Source organism: Bidens hawaiensis, unplaced genomic scaffold (genome assembly GCF_021521415.1).
Source record: "Bidens hawaiensis isolate Kalapana, Puna unplaced genomic scaffold, B.hawaiensis_p1.1 tig00013649_1, whole genome shotgun sequence".
NCBI classification, from domain to species: domain Eukaryota; kingdom Viridiplantae; phylum Streptophyta; class Magnoliopsida; order Asterales; family Asteraceae; genus Bidens; species Bidens hawaiensis.
Window position 1 is genome coordinate 163,264 of NW_027492160.1, and position 5,499 is coordinate 168,762.

Here is a 5,499-nt window from a genome sequence, read left to right on the forward strand (position 1 = left end):
TAGTTTAATATTGTATACTCTTTTATTAAGAAAAATCAAAAACATGTGAAAAATCTCGAAAAGTCTCAGTAGATAGTCAAATAAGTCTGTAGGATTTCTTATTATAGATCCTTCTCAACCAAAAATTTTGTACTTTAAATTTTGTACAGTTGCTTATTTCAGTTTGAATATTATAAAAAATTCAAAAAGATTTTTATTCTGAATTATTTTTAGTTTTATTCTGCTTTAATGTTGATGAGAAATCATCCAGTGACAGGTAGTCTGATCCCTGTCCCTCCCTGTAAAAAAAAAAAAAAAAATCAAAAAGATTTTATTTCTATTTATTTTTCATTTTATTTAGTTCTGTTTGTTTGAAAATCGATGAGAAATCATCGTGACAGGTAGTCTGATCCCTGTCTATTCCTACTAAATGTTTATCCAGTGTGTAGGAATGAAAGAAAATTTCATGCAGGTTGCTAAATGTTTATCTGCGCGACCGGCTGTGCATGAAAGAAAGAAGAAGTAGCAAGAAAACCCAAAGATGGTTGTGCCTGATATTTTTCCGTGTGTTTACTAATGTTTTATGGTCTATATGTTCTGTAGGAACTAAGCTCTCATTATCGGAAAATGTCTAAGAAAACTAACCAAGTGTCAAAAGTTTATGTTTTCTTGCAGGTTCAAAGGCTTCACGATCGATGGCGGGGAATAAAAAGTTTAAAAGTTTATTTTTCAATGTTTTTCCCTCATTCGATCGAATATGTGGCTATTCGATCGAGTAAGTCGATCGAATGAGCCGATTCGATCGAGTCAGTTGTTGTGAGAATGAGAGTTGTTGCGAGAGACTTTTTCGATCGAATAGACTCACATTCGATCGATTGGTCCAATCGAACAAGTCCATTCGATCGAATGAGTCCAGAAACAGTATAAATACTCAGACTCATTGGATCGGTCAGAATTATTCGAAAAATTTTCCAGAAAATTTCTCTCAAAATCGTTTACGCGAATCCCTCGTTTTGATCCATTCATCTTACTCGGTTTTTCACGTACATCACAAAAATGTAAGAATTTTTGGATTATAACCGTGTTTTGATCAAGTTTTTGGTCGTTTTGTTCTCGGAATCGGACATTAGAAAGAAACACACATTAAACTGTTTTTAACTGTTTAAGACTTGTTGTTTAATGTTGATACATGTTCACATACCTCAACCGATGCTATCTGTGTGTTGTGTATCGTTTAAACGATCGAAAATGTCGATCGGGATTCTTCACATTCTGGGCTGATGTTTGAAGGAGTCGAATCAGTCTATTCGGTCGAACGAATCTCTTGTTCGATCGAATGAGACTTATTCGGTCAAGTAGTTCGATCGAATCAGAGGTCAAAGGTGATAACTATCTCATTCGACTGTCTGTGATCAAACTAGATCTCACTCGATCGAATGAGTAGCTCATTCGATCGAATCATTACTCATTCGATTGAACCAGTCCAGAAAGTTTGAAAATGTTAAACGCATTCAGTCTTTTCGATATCTGTTCGTTCTAACACGTTTATGTTTGTAGATAAAATGGCTGAAGTTGCAGAAGTTTTTGTGCCTTTCAAAACATCAATCAAGCACAACATTGTAGCCTTTCTTGACGAGAAGGCAAGCCATGGGAAAGACTTTGCAACCATGATCAAATTTCTGAAACAGTCCAGGATTCACGGACCTATCTCTAGGGTAGTAGAACCCATCATGTCAGTTCAACAGCAATTCTGGAGGAATGCCTCGCACGACAAAACAGTTGTGCCGTCGGTAATTCGCTCCACTGTTAGAGGGCACGAAATTGTTGTATCTGCCCAAATCCTCAGGGAAGTCTGTGGGTTTGTTGATTCTGATTCAGATCCTACTGTGTTACATCCTGCTGGAACCAGAGGCTGTTTTGCCAGAATGAAGTACGACGGTGACCTAAATGCCGGTCTACTCCATAAAGCCAATCTGTGTCCAGAGTTCAAATTTCTGGCACACGTGGTGATGCACTGCTTAGGGCCTCAAAGAACAAGTTTTGACAAATTGAGGGAAAGCATGCAGTTTACAATGGCTGCATTAGTGATGAACCGCCCCTACAACTTCTCGCAGATGACCTTCAGCCATATGGTGGAGAATCTTACAATAAAACAAGGGGCGGGTGAGAAGTTTCTACAGTACCCGCGATTTATGCAAATGATCGTCGATAGTCAAGCTCCGGGTTTACTGAAAGAAAATGAGGGTGATGTGGTGAAACTGGACCACATGAAGAACGAAACCCTCAACCGATTAAAATCATACAAGGACCGCCCCACAAGGCCACCACACAAAAGGTGTTTTGGGCACGTGGCAAATCAGTCTTACAAGGCTCCTCCGAAGAGGAAGTGGAGGAAAGCCACCAGTGATTCAGACGTTGAGAACTTACCTTATCAGAAAACCAGCGACGAGTCTGACACTGAGGAGGAGGCGGGTACCGACAGACACCAGAACAGATGCCGAAAAAGAGGCTGATTCATTCTTAAGCGTTGAGGATCTGGATGCTGGTGATGAAGCAAGTGCTTCGGATGTGCACTTTGCTGGTGAGGTTAGGGCCGAGGAGCAACTGGCCGATATAATTGCGGGCGAAGAAAGGCCTGCGAAGAGGCAAAAGAAGAAGGTTACAAGGAAGTATCGTAGTCTATTTTCTGATCTCCCTCGTCCTCCACCGTTACAATCAGTTGGGACTTCGTCTGCTACTCCTCCCGTTCAACAAGCACCGCCACCACCACAGCAACCAGCACCACAATCAGCACCACAATCAGCACCACAACCGACTACTCAACCTCAATCAGAAATGTCTATACCACCTCAGGTTGCAACAGAACTAGCTGATCTTCACAAGGCAATGATGAAGATGTTCATGTTCAAGACTGAGCAAGAAGAGCTGAATAGACGGCAAGAAGAGCAAAATCGACTGAAAGATGAGCAGATTGCCAAACTTCAAGCCGAAAACGACATGCTCAGAATTGAAAACACTCAGCTGAATGCGACTGTCGCCGAACAGGGCTCTTCTATCAAGGAACTACGAGAGTCGAATCTAAGCCTTGAGGCGAAAGTAACAGAATTGAAAGGAGATGTTCTACGTTTGGAAGGTCCAACAAATGTTGATGTGGACACAGACGAACTTGACTCTTCAGATGATGGAGGTGAAGGTACTAAAGAGTGAGTTGAGTGAATGTAGTGAGGATTTAAATGTTAAATCTTGTTAAATGATGATTTTTGTATAAACTCAGTTTCATATGTAATGATATTGTATTTCATGTTTATGATATTACATATGTTTACTTAAAATTGTTGTTACATTGTGGTTGTTTAATCAAACAGGTGATGATGATCCGTTTAATGTCCAACCGCTGCAATCAAAAACAGCAGCAGAATTTTTCACGTTTCTACTGGACAATCCAATTGAGCAGCGAAACTTCGCAAGTGGAGACTTGGAAGAAGGTGAAATTTCTCATAATTTCACAGAAGAAGAATTGGAACAAATGTTTGAGTTATCCAACGTAGAAACAGGCAAGTATCTGGCTTTGCCTCCAACCGAACAAACGTCTTCTTCTGCTGCTACACCTGAATCATCATCATCTACAGCCACTGATCCCTCACACGTCGATCCCTCTCAATTTGATGACGTTGAAATGGAAGACTTGTCAAAGGAAGAGTATCCTGAATACTATACGTCTCAAAATGACGATCTTCCTAACTTTGCAAGTTTCTTCCAAAATGTAACAGAGGAGGAAATGCAGAAAAAGGCTGAAGAAAGGTCAAATAATATGGAACAGCCTTCTGAAGCGGATCAAGTCGAATTTTTAGAGAAAACCGAGGAATGCAAGAAAGCATTCAATGCTATTCTTGAGAAGATAAGATCCAGACAACAAGCGAAGCCGACCATTCCTCATACAACGTCATATAAAATGAAGGGTCGCAGAACTTCAGGAGAAATTATCGCTTGGGCATGTCTGAAGGATCTTAACTGCGTAGCTGTCAAGAGAGAAAGGGGGGTTGAATACTTTCAACGTATTACTGATTTGAAGACCCTTCCTACTCATGATCTGAACCGTCTGAATTATCTTGATCTGCTATACGCCAACTCATCTCCATTTGCCACGTATTATCAGAATGTGTTGCGAAAAGAGTACAACACAAAATGGAAGATGATCACACCACAAAGGCCGAAGAGATATCTAAGCAAAAAGGAGATCGATCCGATCACCAACAGGCCAAAAGTTATCTTGAAGTACATGCCACCACTCACAATGAAGAAGATTCCTCTTAGAAAGATGAAGCAGGACTTCTACAAATCATTCAGGCATTGGTACTATGATGGTAAACTGCATGAGGCAGTTATTGTGCTCAATGACAATGGAAATTGGAGCACAATTCGTATTTTTGATCCAATGTGGCTCACAAATTTGTCAAGGGAGGATGTCTATACGTTGTACAAGACAGAGATTCTTTACGCTCCCGAAGACATGGAGCAAGCGTTAACGTACAGAAATGTCATTAGGATTTGCTTTGCCTATGACATACATGCAGGATCAAATTGGAAAGAACAACAGAAGAAGTATGCCCAAGAAACTGAAGATTAATTGTCATGTCTATCATTTATCTTGTTTCTTATTGTAATTCAAAGTTAAATCTTCTGGTTGTAATTGTTTTGAATTGAATGAAATATGATTTGGAATATTGTGATAGATTATGCTTTAATGTCTATTTTGCAAATCTAATACAATTGTGCTTAAATGTTAATCCAAAATTCCAATTGACAGCGTCTCAGGATATGCGGAACCTATGGTAAGTCTGACTGACTGTACCATTTGGTAAAGAGAGAACTCCATGAAGAAAGGAGTTTGTGGATGCAACGTATGCACCACTAGTTTTGAGAAAAGAGAGAGAGGGAGATAACTCCAAGGGGGAGTTACGGTCGAGCAAGAGAACTCGATTGGTTACAAGCAAATAGAACTGGCTCCAAGGGGGAGTTTGTTAGGACATGAAATGTCACATGTATGTCCCCAGTTCTATCAGGTTGGTTCAACAAGAAACCAACGATCGTGAAACCAAGTTAACGTACTGAAAATGTCAAACGAAGCTGATTCGATCGAATCAGTCACTGATTCGATCGAACCAGATCTCATTCGATCGAATGGGTAACTCATTCGATCGAACCAGTTTTCGATATATAAACGTTACTTAGGAAATTTCACAACAGCTTCTGAACAGAACAGACACTCACGTAAATCACAGAACCAGCAGCCTCCAGAAACTCTCTCAAGCGTTCTTCGTGTTCTTGGTCGTTTCCTCCAATCCTAGGCGTCAAACACCTTTAGGAATCGTAGCTACGTGTCCGTTGATCACCACCGAATCGCCGTGTTAGAGGATTCCGCACTCTAACACGTTGCCCCGTGAATCGTTGGGAAACCGAGTCCCGAATCGGTCCTACACTAAGTCTTCCGATGATGCTGATTTTGTAGAATCATCATCA